This window comes from Hyla sarda, chromosome 10 (genome assembly GCF_029499605.1).
Source record: "Hyla sarda isolate aHylSar1 chromosome 10, aHylSar1.hap1, whole genome shotgun sequence".
NCBI classification, from domain to species: Eukaryota; Metazoa; Chordata; class Amphibia; order Anura; family Hylidae; genus Hyla; species Hyla sarda.
In genome coordinates, this window is record NC_079198.1 from 67,200,693 (window position 1) to 67,218,266 (window position 17,574).

A 17,574-nucleotide genomic window follows, 5' to 3' on the forward strand; every position below is an offset into this window, starting at 1 on the left:
GGTGTTCTTAACGAACACCTTCTTGAAAGCTAACATCGCTAACCTCCTGAAAGAGAGGGCTCCTCTGTGGGTACTCTCCTGCAGGGAATGGTTTCGGCCTTTCTTCCAGGAATGGGAGAGAGGAGGGCGAGTGAAGGACCTCCTTACACCCCATGGATATCTTTCGTCTTACGCTACCCCGACTCTGAAGGCGATACATCGGTGGGGTCTGGGAGTGTGGGAGATCAGGACCCAGTCAAGGCAGTTCCTTGACAAACAGGTTCTGTTGACCCACTCCAAAAGCCTCTGGCGCTCAGGGACTGCCCAGGTTGGGATCTGAGGGTGGGGTTGTAACTTTTAAACAGGAAAAGGATCACCCAGAAGTTTTGGGACTTGGCCTGGCGCTGCTTTCAGGGGAAGCTACGTGTAAGGGCCAATCTGAAGTGTAGAAACTCTGATGATCGGGATATCCCCGAGAAGAGTGTGGGGACATGCTGGAAAGCATAGACCACTTCCTGCTTGATTGTCCCTTTAATATAGGGGTCTACAACTGGGTGGGCGCTTCCATCGGCTGGAGTCAACTTGCCGGCCTTACCTACCCGGAGTGGGCTTATGGGGCATTTAGGAACCTGGGTGGCCGAGACCGGGGCACCTTATTCTTAGTTATCTTAGTGGTCAGGTACTACACGTGGAACGCACAATGTTTAGTGTCGACCCAACAGAAAATCCTCTCCGAGGTGGAGGTCTGTAGGAATATCACCGGTGACCTTGGGAAAATCAGGTCATTGGAGTATGGCAGTCTTGGTACCAGTAGGGCTTCTCTCCTGTGGAGAGGTTTTTCTTTTGATTTGCCCTAGGTACTAGTCCTTTTAGGTAGAGTACCTTTTATTTTGGTTAGGGGCAGTGTTATAGGGATAGTGATAGGGTGAGAGCAGGGTCAGTTTTAATGGAGGGATAGAATTAGGGAAAATTGTAGGGTGGAGTTAGGGAAAGAGTTTAAAATTATTTTGATGTATCAAGTCTGCCATCCTTCTTCCTGGTGGTGGGCTAATGCATGTGCACGCTAGCTTTTTGTTTTGTTTTAAGCTGATATGGTAAGAAGGGCTTACAGGCGACCAAACTTGGGCCTAAGGGGGTTTTGGTTCAGTGTGTATATGTTAGTATGTATAAGTTTGTGTGTAAGTTGGTTGGGAGGAGTGCTAGGTGGGGAGGTTGTATTTGTGGGTGGTGGTGTTTTGCTTTTCTTTTGGAGACCTGACATGGGTCAGATAGTGACAGGACTTTGTGTTCGAACGGTATGGACTCTGACCCATGTGCAGGAGGGGTGGTGTGGGAGAGTGTACAGTTTTAGTGTAGGGATTTTGGTAGGGTTTTCTATTGTTTTGTAGGTTTTCTGTCGTGTATATATTTATTTTTAGTTAAATACTATATTATTATGTTCATGTGATTTTGTATGTGTATTGTTTATATATTGTTTTCTATATTATAGCATTAAAGTAGTTATGGCAGTCGGACCAGTTATTATGTTGTTACGAGGTTTATTTGGTTTATTTCAGTTTATTTGGTCTAGTGTTTTTTTATTTTTATTTTTTTGTAGCCAGGTAGTGCTAAATTTTATGTTTATGTTTATATTTGCTAAGCCAAGTTGTGCTTTTTTGTAGTGGTGTGCTTGTTATATTTTCTGTTTGTTTTCTCATTTTGTTTCCCTAGTATGGATGGTTTTGAGTTGTAGCCAGGTAGTGCTAAATTTTATTTTCATATTTTGATAAGCCAAGTTGTGCTATTTTTATGTACATTTTTAGTATGCATGTGAGTGTGTTGTTTGGTTCGATTAGGTGGGTTGCCATATTTAAGTTTTTGTAAAGCTGGGCTGGCCAGTTAGGCAGGGTTTTGTTTTTGTCTTTTGGTACCAGTGTATTTCTAATTTTTGTTATAGCTGGTTAAGCTTGTTTTGTGTTTTTGTATAAGTTTTGTACTTTTATAATAAAAAAGAGTGTCAGCAGAGAGCACTGTGGACAACACAAAAAAGAAATTCAAAAAGTAAAGAATTTACTCTGTAGCATACAGCTGCTAAAAAGTACTAAAAGGATTAAGATTTTTTAATAGAAGTAAAGTGATCCCTCAACTTACAATGGCCTCAACATACAATAGTTTCAACATACAATGGTCTTTTCTGGACCATTGTAACTTGAAACCAGACTCAACATACAATGCTATGGACAGGCCAGATCTGTCAATGGCTGACTAATCAGAATGGACATTCACTAGTAAAACCCCTGTATTACTGAAGCGCATGCACTGAATTCCTGTCTGGTAGCACTCCCTACAGTACAGGGAAGTACTACATGTTCTGTACTACTCTTTACCTGTACCAGGGTGAGGGCGGCTCCATGTAACTTTTTTAGAACATTGCGTGTTCTGTACAGGACCCTGAAGAAGCTCCTGTCCTCTACATAGACAGTGATTTACAGCTCCCAGCAGACCTTTCTTACTTGTATATATAAGCATTTGCTTTATCTGTATTAGTTATCTACTTATTTTTCTTTAATCCTCACTTTTTCCTATTTGTGGATGACATTTTGGTGATTTCAATACTAATTACCAGGTTTTCATAAAGTTATGGTCTCGACATACAATGGTTTCAACATACAATGGTTGTCTTGGAACCAATTAATATTGTAACTTGAGGGACCACTGTAATTTACAAATCTGTTTAACCCCTTAAGGACCAAGCATTTTTCTGTTTTTACACTTTAGTTTTTTCCTCCTTATCTTTTAAAAATCATAACCCTTTCAATTTTGCACCTAAAAATCCATATGATGGCTTATTTTTTGCGCCACCAATTCTACTTTGTAATGACATCAGTCATTTTACACAAAAATTTACGGCGAAACGGAAAAAAAATCATTGTGCAACAAAATTGAAGAAAAAACAATTTTGTAAATTTTGGGGGCTTCTGTTTCTACGCTGTACATTTTTCGGAAAAAAATGACACTTTATCTTTATTATGTAGGTCCATACGATTCAAATGATACCCTACTTATATAGGTTTCATTTCGTCGTACTCCTGGAAAAAATCATAACTACATGCACGAAAATTTATACATTTAAACTTGTCCTCTTCTGACCCCTATAACTTTTTATTTTTCCGCGTACAGGGTGGTTTGAGGGCTAATTTTTTGCGCCGTGATCATTTTTATTTTGATCGGACTTCTTGATCGCTTTTTATTCCTTTTTTCATGGTATGAAAAGTGACCAAAAATACACTATTTTGGACTTTGGAATTTTTTTGTGTGTACGCCATTGACAGTGCGGTTTAATTATTGATATATTTTTATAGTTCGGACATTTACGCACGCGGCGATACCACATGTGTATTATTATTATGGTTACATATTTTTAATATGGAATTTGGGAAAAGGGGGGGTGATTTAAACTTTTAATAAGGAAGGGGTTAATGTGTGTGTTTTTAAACTTTTTTTTTTACACTTTTTGTCCCCTTTGGGGACTTTTAGGAGGAATCCTTAGATTCCTCATACAGATCATTGTGGTTTCATAAAACCACAATAATCTGTGTGCTCTGCGCTCGATTGATAAAGGCTGTATCATTCAGAGCCTCGGAGCCGCCACACCAGGATAGGTAAGTCCTCAGGCTACCTCAGTAGTTGATACCCAACCCCCCCCCCCCCCCCGCGCGATCACGTTGCGCGGGGGGGGGGGGGGGGACGATCCACCCCACTGGACCACCAGGGACTGGATACAGGCACATTTTAGACGCCGCTGTCAACTTTGCGATCGCCGCATGTCGGCTATTAACGCCGGCCCCCAGCTACAAGAATCAGCATAGACGTCCATGGTCGTTATCAAGTTAACTTTCTGGCACCCCTTTTAATTGAAACTAACCCCAATGTACTTTGTGACCCATTAACCTTTTTGTTAATAAGGCTGTGACCACTTACAGAGCACAGAAATGAGAATTATGATGCTAGGATTGGGTGAAACTTGAAAAGTTTTCTGAAATCCTTTTGAATTTCCAATTATATACAGTTATTTGAATACAGCTAAAGAGCAGAGAGATTTGGTCACTGTCCCTTTTAATTTAAGCTTATTTTGCAGCGTTGATGAATTTAGGAGACTAGGTGCTTTAGCACAAGGCCACCCACATGAGCAAATTTACTTTAACTTATATCAGAAACTGGCATAAAGTATTCCTGAAATGTATTCTAACCCCTAGCTGGTATAGATTTCAAGTCTGGCACAGATAACAGTACACTTTTGATCAAGATCAACGTAAGAAATGCTGATAAATTTCCTCCTGTGTGTTATGACACTTTCCTATTGTAGACAACATTAAAAGAGTTATACAGTATCAAAAAACATATTCCCTATCTACAGGATAGGGGATAAGTGTCAGATCGCTGGGGGTGCAACCTCTGGGCAATCTTCTGCCCATTGCCCATGCTCTCTGCATGAATGAAGTGTATCTCCGGCTCTCCCATAGAGATGCTTGGATGGTGTGTGTTGGCCACAACCTCGTGCAGTGATTAACTGGGCATCGGGAGGGAGATTGCCCAGCGGTCGGACCCCTCGTGATCTAAAGCTCCTCCCTTATACTGACAATGATACAGGATTACTCCTTTTAACTTTTTCAAGCATTTATGCTACAGTAGCTCTTCTATGGGAATGGGCCCGACAGGCTAGCCTTTGCTCCTGATGTGTATCAATAAGCCTTAAAGGGGTATTCCGGCTTTATACATCTTGTATCCTGTCAAAAGGATAGAGTTATAAGTTGGGGACCCCCGCGACCTCGGTGCAGCCCCCGGCATTCTGTGCTGGGCGTTGCCTCAGAGACGGGGAAGTGATGTCACAGCCACGCCTCCAAGTGACGTCACACCATGCCCCTGCGTGCGGGGTCCCCAACGGCAGGATTCATGCGATCATACATCTTGTCCCCTATCCTTTGCATAAGGGGTAAGATGTATAAAGCCGGAATACCCCTTTTAAGCCACGTTCACGCAGCAGAAAATTGCCAGAATGTCTGCCTGGAAAACACAAGCAGACATTTTGCAAATAGCGAGTGTTGGCATGATATGTATGGTAGAAAAAGGCCACAGCAGCCCACTTTTATTAAATAACTTATTTTAACAAATATAAATAACTTTATTAAATAATCAGGTAAACATTACCCATAACATTATCAACAGTGCAAATAACAACCTTAAACCCTGTCCCAGCAGGAGGGGGACCTGAAGGCATCGGTATCTTCAGTCTACTACTTTACCCTTGGCTGTGCCTCACCTGACCCAAGGGCACCTCGTTCGGAGACCATTCCCCCTTTGGGACCGCTCCCCCAGGGAATTTCCACCACCGGCTGGGTACCGCCCCAGCCCCACCATACTAATTTTTAATCCTCTTCTCCGGTCTCTCCAAATGCCTCCAAGTCCCCTTCCAGCCCCTGACACCTTACTCGCAGCCAGCCACCCACAACTCCACCACTCTCTCCACAGCTTCCTGAAGGGCGAGCGCCCACAAGTCCGTCCCAAAGGCGTTCAGATGAATGCCATCGGACATCATGGAATCCCACAAAGGCACTTCCAGATCCCTGTGTCTGACCCCCATTCCTGGCAAAAAACCTACCAACTTCGCTATTGACCTAAGCCCGGGCCCGATTACTGCCCTGAACCACGATATCAGACCATATGATCAGGATCCCAGGGAATGAGGCCCACAACCTCAACAGGTCCAATTTAATATCACGCATTAACGCCCTGGACGTGCGCTCCCCCAGGTAATTGCCCCTAACATGCAACACCAGGACATCAGGAGCCCTATCCAACACCACATATGATTGAACAAACGGCAACAAACCCTCCCACAGCAAGCCCCCTTTTCCCAACCACCTAACACGGGCCACCTCCTTATCAAGTCCCAGCTGACATCCATTCGGGCGAATGGCCGCCCTCACGGTGCCCGTCCTGACGTATGAATGTCCCACGATCCACACAAGACATTGAGCTGGCCCTGAAATGCACAAACAGAAAAATAAACAAAAACTACTCACCACACCAGCACACAGTAAGCCGCAATCAACTCCTTCATAGCAACTGAGGCTGAACATACAATCTAAAGCGCTCTGATTCCCACCATCCTATCCTCCAAATTGCCTCAGGCCCCAAACCCCATCTAGCCACCTCCGTCGCCGCCCTAATCCTAAACGAGTGAGAGCTAAACTCCTGAGATGGCTTCCCTTGCGCCTCCAAACAGCAGCGAAAAACCTGTGTGAACTGATAACGTGACAAAAATTCCTCATTCTCATGAGCCAATAAAGACCTGGCCCCTGTCGGGTGAAGCACCATGAAAGCCCAAAAACACTCCACCGGACACGTGATGGACCCCTGCACTGCAGCTAACCATACAACGAAACCCGACCCAACTGATCCGTCTTTGATTGTCGCACGCGACAATCCAACATCTGCCCCACCAACCCCATATCCAACACCAATAAACCCCCCGCCACTTTCTTACTAGGGGCGACCAATTCCAAAACCCGAAAGGCCCCGAAAAAAGCCAAAGCAAAGGCCAACCTAAACAACGCCACTTCAAACCCCGAAAAACATACCAGCAATAACTCCTCTCCCAGCTCTACTAGAAGGGTGAAGGACACCGGGCGCCTAGAATCCCGAACCACCATCCCTCTTCTAAAGCCCTTCGCTGCCAAAAATGCCTTGGTGACTTCCACCAAACCCCCAACCTTAAAGGGGTTCTCCAGTGCTTAGACATCTTATCCCCTATCCAAGGGATAAGGGATAAGATGCCTGATCACGGGAGTCCCGCCGCTGGGGACCCCCGTGATCTTGCACGCGGCACCCCGTTTTTAATCAGTCCCCGGAGCGTGTTCGCTCCGGATCTGATTACTGTCGATCACCGGGTCGGCGGCCTGTGACGTCACGCCTCCGCCTCTGTGTGACATCATGCTCCGCCCCTCAATGCAAGCCTACGGGAGGGGGCTTGCATTGGGGGGCGGAGCGTGACGTCCCGCGGCAGGACTCCCGCGATCAGGCATCTTATCCCCTATCCTTTGGATAGGGGATAAGATGTCTAAACACTGGAGAACCCATTTAAACCAAAAGGCGATCGCCCCAGTCCGGATGGAGTCACTCTGTCCCCAAACAATCGCCCCACAAAACCAACACCTCCCAATCCCCGGGCCCCCGCTCCCCACCAACTTCTAACAATAGGGCTTCTCATTCTCTTCAACATCCACCATAACTCGTCCAAGTTGACTTACTCACTGACCACTGCACCAGAGGAATGCCCCGAACCTCTGCCTCCAGCGCCAGCCTCCGAAACTGCTCCCACTGGAAACGAGAAAGAGAGTCAGCAATTTCATTCAGAACCCCGGGCACATGCCAAGATGTCTGCCATCTGCGCATTAACCGCCTTCACGACGCCCAAATTGTCACAATGAAAACACACCTTTCGATTGCGAAGGCAATCGCCCCATATCTCTGCCGCCACCACAATGGGAAACAGCTCCAAGAGTGCCAAATTACGAGTCCGGCCCGCCACCCTCCACAACTCCGGCCACTCACCCACGCACCACTGACCCTGAAAGTAAGTCCCAAACCCTTGACTGCCCGACGTGTCGGTGAACAACTCGATGTCCCAATTGGATACCTGGTGTCCATCAACATCGACCTCCCATTATACACACCCAAAAATTCTTGCCGCATCAACAAATTGGCCCGCAGCTCCGCCGTGAGGCGCACAAAATGTTGAGGCCGCCGAGCCCCAGCGGTGGCCGCCACCAACCTGCGACAAAAAACACTGCCCATCGGCATAATACAGCAAGCAAAATTAATTAAGGTGACCCAACAGCATCTGCAGGTCGCACAGTTGAATCTTCCATGGCCTAGACGCCGACCCCACCACCGTCCGCAATTCCGCCAACTTATCCTCCGGAAGCCGCCATTCCATAGCAACCTTGTCAATCACGATGCCCAGGAATTTCAACTCTTTGGCAGGCCCCTCCATTTTATCGGGCGCCAAAGCGGGCCGCCACCCTCTCCATGGTTTGCAACAAAATGGCGCAAACCGCAGAACCCTTCGGACCACCGAACAAGAAGTTGTCCAAATAGTGCAAAACCGACGCCACCTGCGACTCCGAACACACAACCCATTCCAGAAACGTAGCAAAAAACTTAAAGTATGCACAAGAGATGGAGCAACCCATCGGAAGGCACATGTCCACAAAAAACTCCCCTTCTTAGCAGCACCCCAACAAATGAAAACTATCCGGATGGACCGGCAGGAGCCGGAACGCCACCTCAATGCCAGTTTTTGCCAGCAGCGCTCCAGCCCCTTACCTCCGAACCCAAACCAAAGCCTTATCAAAAGACGTGTAAGAAACGGCGCATAGAAACGCCGGATCAATGCCGTCATTTACCGATGCCCCCTCTGGGTGCAAAAAGGTGGTGTATAAGGCAAAATGTATTCGCCTCCTTCTTCAGAACCAAACCCAAAGGGGACAAATGCAAATCAATAACTGGGAGGTCTCGAAACGGGCCGGCCATCCTGCCCAACCCGACCTTCTTCAACAATTTCTCCACCACCGCCTCCGGATAACGGAGTGCCGAAACCAAATTACGCACTTCCCTTTCCGGACGCTCTGAGGAACACAGAATGTGGAACCCTTCCTTGAAACCCGCCCGCAATAGCCGTGCCATCTGCCTATCGGGGTACTGGGTGAGGTAAGGAAGCATCCTTCCCACCATCACTGGCGTTGCCCCTCTTCTGGTTGGCATCACCACCCACTCGCCCCTTGCCCTTCTTGAAACATCTAGACAAGCTATGACCCCCCCCCCCCACAACCGGAGCACTCATGCCTGAAGTGACAGGACTCCCCAAACTTGCACTGACCCTCATTGTAATGCCAGCAACAACCTTATTCCCAACCCCGCCGTCCAGGTCTGAAACCGCTGGCGCCGTCCCAAAAGGACTGTGGAGCCCCGCTCCCTTTTGGTGCTGCCATCAGGCGCATCCACAGGCTAATGTCCTTGTGGTCCCACTGCAAAGATGCTCTAACCGCCTTCTGCTGACGAAATTGCTCATCGTATCTGAGCCAGGCCGTACCCCATAAACCCTATACGCCTCCCCGATAGAGTCCAAATAACAGAAGAGGCCAGAACAGTGCTCAGGCCTTCTCCCCTATCACGCTCGCTAGAATAGCAAAAGCCTGCAACCAATTCGTAAAAGTATGAGGAATAAGGCGATATTGCCGCCTCTCCTCCTCTTCCTCCTGTTTTGACTCATCTGGCTTAACCCGGCCCAAGTTGAATTTTTCCAAGGGGAGCAAGGAAAAAATCTCCACATATTCTCCTTTCCAAATGCGCTCCCAAACCTCCGGTTTCAAATAGGAGCCCAACTGGCCCTCAAAGCATACATAAACCTTGCCCTGGGCTGCATCCGCCAATCGCACCTCCTCCCCGCTCTTAACCGAGGCAGCAGGCACCGCCACCTGCACCGCCCCTGAAGGTACCACTGGAACTGCCAAAGGTGCCCCCATTCCAGAAACACTCCCTCCTAGAGCCCCCACATGCCCAGCAGACCCACTGGATGGCCCCGCTTCAACGTCCCCAGCGCCCGCACCTGACCACGCCGCCACGGGGGACTCTGCCTGCGACCCCCTCCCCTCTAACAAAATCCTCACATCCCGCATTAAAGTCTGCAAACCCTCCAACAAACACCCACCCGCGACCCCTCACCAAAGCGCGTCGGCGCAGGAGGCTGCATCTCCAGCAGATCCCAGACGATCTTGATCAGCAGAAACCTTCAGCGAGGATCTGTGCACGCAGCCCCACGGCCCGCAAGCGCAGCCGGCGGGTTCACCACACTGCGAACAGCAGGCCGTTGGCCAGGCAAGGACCTCCAGGGAACAGCAGCAGTCTCCTCTTCCTCCTCCTGGAACAAAGGTGTGCTCCCCTCCTCATCCTTGGCTCCAGACAGCTCCGAGCCCGATTCCACTGCAGCAGCACAGGGGGCGGGGCCTCGACCATGCCCCCCTCATCGTCCTCCCAGTCTCTCGCCAATGGAATCTCCTGGAGGCCGCCGCCCCGCCCCCTGGCTGGGGGATGTGGCTCTGGAAACTGTGGAGGCCCTCTGTCCTGAGGCCGCCCAACTTATGGCCAGACGGGCCGCAGACGACACACTCCTCCTTCTGTTCGACCGCCGAGCTCCACTGGCATCCACATTGACCCAGGCCGCCTGTGCAGCTCTCTCCCGGCTTCTGCCACTGCCAACTGCAGTCTCCCCTCCTCTCGCCGATACCGCCACTCGCTGCCGCCCTGCTGGATTTCTCCCATCCTCCCCACCGCTTGACCTTGGCACAGAGCGGGAGGAGGAGGCCGGAGGGTCCCGTACAGGGCTCCCATGGTGGCGGCGCGAGCGCGGAACTACCTCTGGGCTCAGCCGTTCCGGGACCGCCGCACACTGGACTGTGTGGCCCGCAATTCACCATGGGGGCCCAGCAACCACGGGGGGCCCCCGAACAGCTGAGCCTCCAGCCAGCCGGGTCCCCAAGCCAGTGCCTACTCCCGGACCTGCCGTAAAAGCTCCTCCAGGCCAGATGACATCCCTGCAGCTCTGGGCGCACATTCAGCAACTTTCCCAGGCAGCGCTGCAATGACCCCCACCTGTAAAGTAAGCCCTCCCCTTAACCCAGCCACCCTCTTCCTGTTAACCCCTACCTGTCCGCTGTCCTTCCTCCCCCTGTCATGTTCCCCTCCACTCCCATGCTGTCCACTCCACAGCTGCTTTAAAAGCAATAGGAATCTGCTGCAATAGAATATCTAAGCTAAATTTTTTGACAGGATTCCACTCAGAAATTGTGAACATGGCGTTAGGCTGTTGCAAGTTCCACTACTGTAAGTCCTTGTACCACTTTTGATAGGTACAAACCACTGTCTACTGGAAACACTCCTGCAGTTTCGGAGATGTCATCTAGCCAACACAGTTTGGCCCTTGACAAAGTCTCTGAGGACATTATACTTGACCATTTTACCTTCTTCCAATACATCACCTTCAAGAACTGACTTGTGATGTCCCAGTACAGGATATCATCCTACAGGCCTATCAGCTTGAATCCCTGTACATCCTGCAGTGTTTCCCCATAATGTAATTAGTTGTACATTGAGTGTAAAGGACCTTTGATATGGTCACATGGTTCTTAGTCACATGATGATGGTTGTCACACGTTAAAGTCACATGTTTTGTTACCCAGAGACCACCAGGTGACCAGATGACCTGCAGCTAGCCTATGGGCTCCGTGCACAGCCCCCCTTTATAAGGAAGGGAGGAGCTGCAATCTACCTCTTTTCTCTCTTCCACAACACTTTCTGCTGAGGTTAAGTCCAGTTTAGATGTTTAAGAGCCAGTGTTTAGCACATCTGGAGGCTTCAAGCCTAAATTACAGTCACAAGTCAGTAAGTCAAGTCATCTGTCTGCTGTCACTATCTTCAGTCTATTATAGTCAGCGTGGCTGTGCTAAAGTCTGTCAAAGTCACTGCAAGTCCCAGCAAGCTGTGAGGTCCCCTGTGTTACTGGTCATCTCTCTGGGACCCTGGCCTAGCTGTAAAGACTGTACCATCTGCCTTCCTCAGTAAAACTACCATTAACCCTAACCTGGCCTTGGACTATTAGTTGCCCTGCCTAAACTAGAACTAGCTGGGCTACCGTTCGGGTGGTTCTCAGTTAAAACTACATCCTGGCGTCACGAACATGAAGGGGTTGACAACACCTGCCCCTGGGCTACAACGCCTGCCCCTTACACCTCACTTCACACCCCGTGGCTTCGCCACAGACTGTTCACTTGTTGCCTAATATATTCAGCACCTTGAAAGATACTATTGTAATGAGATAATCAATGGTATTTCCCTTAGCTTGTTTTAATGTTATAGCGGATTGAGATCACAGGGTAGGTAATGACATATATACAGGATAAGTAATGTATATACTAGCTTATTTACTCGGCTTTAGGCTGCCGATTAAAAACTAATGTATTTGCAAAACCAAAAAAGCACAGAGCAGGTCTGAAGTAGTTTTGTCCGAGTGCATTGGCTGCAGTATAATATGAACATGGCCTTTTAAAACCGCAGAGTCATTACTTCACTTTACAGCTGATTCCTGCACGTTAGTGCCAGCCTCATATACCCGCTGTTTGCTGCTCCATTCAGAAGGGATGGGCAGTACAGCTCAACAATTACCGTAAAAACCTCACATACAAGCTTCTTTCTACAGCACCCTGACTGTGATGTGCTCTGTGTCCAGTTGACAGGCTCAGGATTTGCTCAGAGACCAGCTTTAACCCCTTCAGCAAACACTGCATGAACAAATCAAAGGTATGTAAATAAAAATAATTACTTTGCATTTTCTTACAGATTTATACTCAAATTAGTTTTGTCAAATTTAGATTGAATTGAGAATATTCTATGTTTTGACAACTGTTTTGCTCCAAGAAATTTGGAACCGAATCAATTCTTGGGCTGGGTTTACACACAGTGTTTTGGTCAGTATTTTTAGCCAAAACCAGGAGTGGAATCAAAACTCACTCATCCCTTGTGAGTCCCAGGGCAATCAATGAATCATACCAACACCATTTGGAGGGCACATGCCCCTTGGGGACTAAAACCCTGTACTAGGGTCTCGCTAAAAACAACTTTTATTATTATACATTAAATTATAAATGTGTAAAGAAAATAATAATGAAAAACTGTGTTTTAAAATGATCAGAACTCTTCTTATTAGCGGGCTATTTTATACATGTAAAATAGCCAGCCAATAAGAAGAGTTCTTTGATAATTTTAAAACGCAGATTTTTATTATTATTTTCTTTACACATTTTTGTTTTCTTGTATAATAATAAAGGTTGTTTTTAGTGAGACCCTAGTATAGGGTTAAACCAGGAGTGGCACAAACACAGAGAAAGACATAGAAAGATTTTGTTTCTTTATCTGTGATTTGGACTCCCTCCTGGTTTTGGGTAAAAGTATATGTGAATCCAGCTGTATAGTTATTATTTTTGCATGTAACTGTATGTTGTTAAGTGAATATCATTGTTAATAATGCTTGGGATTATTTTAGTAACATACTGCCTGGTACAATACAAATCTAGTAATTGTAGTTTAATGGGGTACTCCAGGGAACTGAACTTTTCTGACACTTATCCCCTATCAACAAGATAGGAAATAAGTGTCTGATCACAGTAGGTCCAACTGCTGGGACCCCCCCCCCCCCTCGTTATGTCACTTATTCCCTATCCTGTACACATATCCTGTACACATTCCCTATCCCCTATCCAAATGATGGGGGATAAGATGCCTGATCGTGGTGGGTTTGGCCACTTGGAACCCCTGCGATCTCCGGGCTGGCTCTGCGACATTTGGAACATGGAAGCTTCAAATTTCTGTGTTCTATGGGAGGGAGTGTGACGCCTAGTACAAAGCCACCATGCCTCCTCCCATAGACATGAGCTGTGGCTGCTCATCATCTGGCATGGAGAAGAGTTCCCTCCGTGCACTGGATGACTGGGTTGCCACCCCAAATATCATGTGAGGGGGGTCCAGCAGCGATCCCCCATGATCAGACATCTTATCCCCTATCCTTTGGATAGGGGATAAGATGTCTAGGAGCGGAGTTCCCGAAAATCCTTACATGTTTTTATAGAGAGAATTCCAAGTTTTCTTATATACTTTTTCTAATGAATGATTTATATCATTGAGAGTTTTCATAATAATAGTCAATGATAGACCCGTAACAATCAGTTGATATCACCATCATGGTACCAATTCCATTAAATTGGCTACCTGCCAATAAGTGGTCACAATGAATCCTCCAGAGTAGGAGCCATTCTTTGCCTTTTCTTTGGCTGATACTGGGTAATCTTCAGTTTCTGCCCACAGGGATGGTGAGGATATGAAGATAGTGTCCCCTGCCAGCCCCGTAAGTAGTTCCCTGGGCAGGTAGCTATACTCACCTAGTCCGATTTTCTCTGGCTGTAAACCACATCTTCTCAGCGTGATTGACAGCCCAGGTACAGCCCACGTCACCGCTCCACGTTGCCACGCGTTATATATTGGAAAATCTCATGACAGTTTCTCTTTGAAAAGGAATTTGGACAGAAGTTGTCAAAATGGGGCAACCAGTTTTACTCCCTTCCTCTGCAGAGATTAGAAATTTGAACTATTTTAAAATGTTTTTTTTTTTTTTTTTTTTTTTTTTTTATGCAATAATCTCCAGGAAAGATCAAAATACATGCAGCACTTCTTTGCACGGGAAGATGCCTAGTTTCCTGTCTGTGGATCTTTATTTAGCTCAGGTACAATACATTGTCATCTATTGACAACTGCTGTAGAAACTGGAGCCGCAAAAGCTCACTCTACAGTTGTGTGCACATTTCTGATAGAGTGATCTGGAAGAAGATAGGATGCAGAGTACCTATGTGACCCTGATTGCCCAATGGGAACCCCCAAATTGCCCTGTATATAGTGTAGGAGGAGCTGTTTAGTTTCAGTTCAGCTTACAGATGAGTGCTATGTGCAGAGCTTAATGTGAGCTGCAGTGTGGAAAGGAGTCGGAAGAATTGTGAGGCGATTCCAAAGGAAACCTAAAGAAAATCTCTTATCAAATCAACCCCGCCATTCTGATATTGTTCCCCACGCAGGAGTTGGTGAGTTCATATCCTGGCAGTGTCAGTAAATTGCATCTTAGGTAAACCCTAGTCAGCTTCGGATATCCTTAAGTCTTAAGTAAGTCACATTTAATAGCAAGTCAATTCAAGTGGGTTAAAAGCACCATAAGTCCCAGCAAGGCCACGGGGCTCCCAAAGGTTACACTGCATCCCTTCTACTCTGCTCTGTACTGCGAGAATTGTACCATCTGCTCCTGCCTCGGTAAAAACACAGTTATGCCTAACCTGGCATTGTTGTGTTTATTGCCCTGCACCGGGCCCAGGAGAAACTGTCTCCACCTCAGACCGTGTAGGTTAACGGTGCCCTAGTGTCACGATTTGACAAGTATATCTTGCATCCCCGTGTCACCACAGAAACTTGCCGTGCATGAACAGGATTTCGGTGTGTGCCTTATTCAAAGTAAAACCCCTTGGTCTGAACTGTCTCTTTGATGCAAAGTGCGACAGTTTATGTGCCATTTTTACTGTATGGGACTTGTGCTTACAAGTGTTTATTGCAAGAGGCGCTGTGGAAATGGAGGGAGAGAAGAAAAGTGTATTGTCAGTCTTATTGTCTGCAAAAGCCATGACCAGAGACTGTGTTATTTGTTGCTATAAGCATGTGCAAGCAGCATGGAGAACTCATGGCACACCACAAAGTCTATTCTGCCCCAGATGGGGTTAACCCAGTCTGCCCAAAGTGCACGAAGAAACCCGTTAAACATAAAGCCCTGCCTCCAGGTTTGGGAACCAAGATTCTGTGCAAAGAACAAAGTGGAACCCAAAGGACCGCCCCCCCTGTTGCACAGTGGATGGTTGAAGAGGCTGCACCGATTCTGTACTTCCTGTCGGTGGCCATTTTGGCAGAGTCTGCTACAAAAGAGACTGCAGAACCTCACCTACCAGACACACCTCCTGAGCTGTGGAGAGAGAAGATGGCGGAGAGCGCTGCAAGATAGTGTACTAAGATGGCAGCGAATGCCCAGCAAGTTATGGCGGCTGCTGCAGAAGTGTTTGCGGCTCTAGCCTTGACTCTCAAGGGCCAGCCTAGTGAGTGGCTCTCTCTGCACTACAGATCGTGGGAATCATGGGCAGAAATCCAGACTGACGACTCAAGTGTGAGTACTCCGTCAGAAGCTGGAGTCTCAACCCAGTCCTCTTACTCCAGCCCTGAAAGGGTGTCCACATGCCCAAAGCCAGAGCCCCAGCCCAGACCAAAATTGCACAAGCTGCCATGGTGAGTGTTCAGCAATGAGCCAGAATTGATGAGGTACATGGAGGGGAACCTCCTGCCACTGCATGGGAAGGAGCCCCGACATCCAAGTCACCGGAGTTGGCCATGGCTGCTCCTATCTATACTGCACCACATGAAAAGTTGCGGCTGCCCACCACTGTGCCGCGGCTTTCTGTTGCCAAGGTTTGGCAGAATGAGCAAGCACCAACATCCTAAGCAACCCCAGTAGCCCCACTGGCGGGTGCTGCTTCAGTCCAAGTGGTTGTGACTGTCAGTCCCTAAATATCTGGATCACATCTGTCCAGAGTGTCCTGGGTTCACACCATCAAAGCCCCGGCTGGTGCGCAAGCCAGAGCGCCAAGACACCTGGCTCACCCTAGCAAGAGAGGACACTATCATGGGTTGAATCCTCAGTCTCCTCGCTACCAAAATTCATCCCCCCCCCCAAAAAAAATGATGTAGGCCACAATAAAGCCTACCAACAGTTTGTTCCAGTTTTTGGCTTCTGAGCCTGTTCCAGTTTGTATACCACTATCGAGCCTGTGTAGGACATTTAGCGCAATGCACCAGGACTGCTTAACCCTATGTTTTACAAGTTCTGCCACAGTTCAAGATTATGTGCCTGACACTTAGTCATGTAAAAACCACTACGCTTTTGTGCCCAGTATAATACTGTCAACTTGCTAAGCCTTCATATACCTTCTTAATTTTGTGCCAAACTCCCTTTAGTGCCTTAATAGTGCCAAAAAATATTCCTAGTCAGGATTGTCTAGTGATGAGAGAAATGTAACATAGATAGTCTTGTTATTCAGTCAATAGCAACAATATTTTCAGTAATTTGTTTTTAGCCAGTATTGCCTAGTGGTAAGAAAATGTGTAACCTAGCCAGTCTGGTACAGTAGTCAGAAATGTATAATATCTAGTGAATAGTGTATATGGTGTATACATAAATATTATAAAATTGTTTCAGGTTATGACTGTTGTTTGCTAAGTGGTACTTAATCCCCCCCCCCCCCAAGTTCATACATGCAGACCCATATATAATGTCTTAGTCAGGAGGAATTTTCTTCTCTTTTTCTGTTCAATGTTGTCCTTGTTAATTGTCTTCTGGCGTACATTAGGTGCACCCAAAATTCAAGGAGATAACCTGGCTGAAATTTTTCACAACGCAAAATTTCAGCCAGGTTATCTCCTTGAATTTTGGGTGCACCTAATGTACGCCAGAAGACAATTAAAATGGACAACATTGAACAGAAAAAGAGAAGAAAATTCATTGACTAAGACATTATATATGGGTCTGCATGTATGAATCAATAACCACAGACTCTTCATATGGTGCAAAGGCCACAGCGGACCAACCGTTTTATTAACAAAATAACAATTATATACCATTTTACTCTTTTAATAAACAACAAATTAAATAACCAAATAAATAACAAATAAATAACATGATTTCCAACACTTGATCCAGGGTTAACATAACCTCCCATCCAAAAATATATAACCCTCGCGATTCTGGAAGGGGACCTGAAGGCAGCTTCTCGTCCAAGCACTCTCTCCTACTTTGCCCTTGGTCGCCCATCACCTTACCCAAGGGCACTACCTTCGGAGACTGACTTTGTCCCTTCCGCTAGGGAC

At 47.0% G+C, this 17,574-nt stretch overlaps 1 protein-coding gene across 5 annotated transcripts in view; it reads left to right on the top strand.

The window, feature by feature from the left end:
* The first annotated feature begins 12,250 nt into the window (after window positions 1-12,250).
* The window catches only part of LOC130293923 (galactoside alpha-(1,2)-fucosyltransferase 2-like), a 338,139-nt gene continuing 332,815 nt past the window's right edge, over window positions 12,251-17,574 (top strand). For 2 of the 5 annotated variants that reach the window (XM_056543206.1, XM_056543213.1), the window contains exon 1: window positions 12,309-12,375. The gene's annotated coding sequence lies outside the window, so the exon portion shown is untranslated. Of the gene's footprint in view, window positions 12,376-17,574 lie in introns of all 5 variants that reach the window. The other 3 variants (XM_056543215.1, XM_056543212.1, XM_056543208.1) reach the window with 3 other exon arrangements.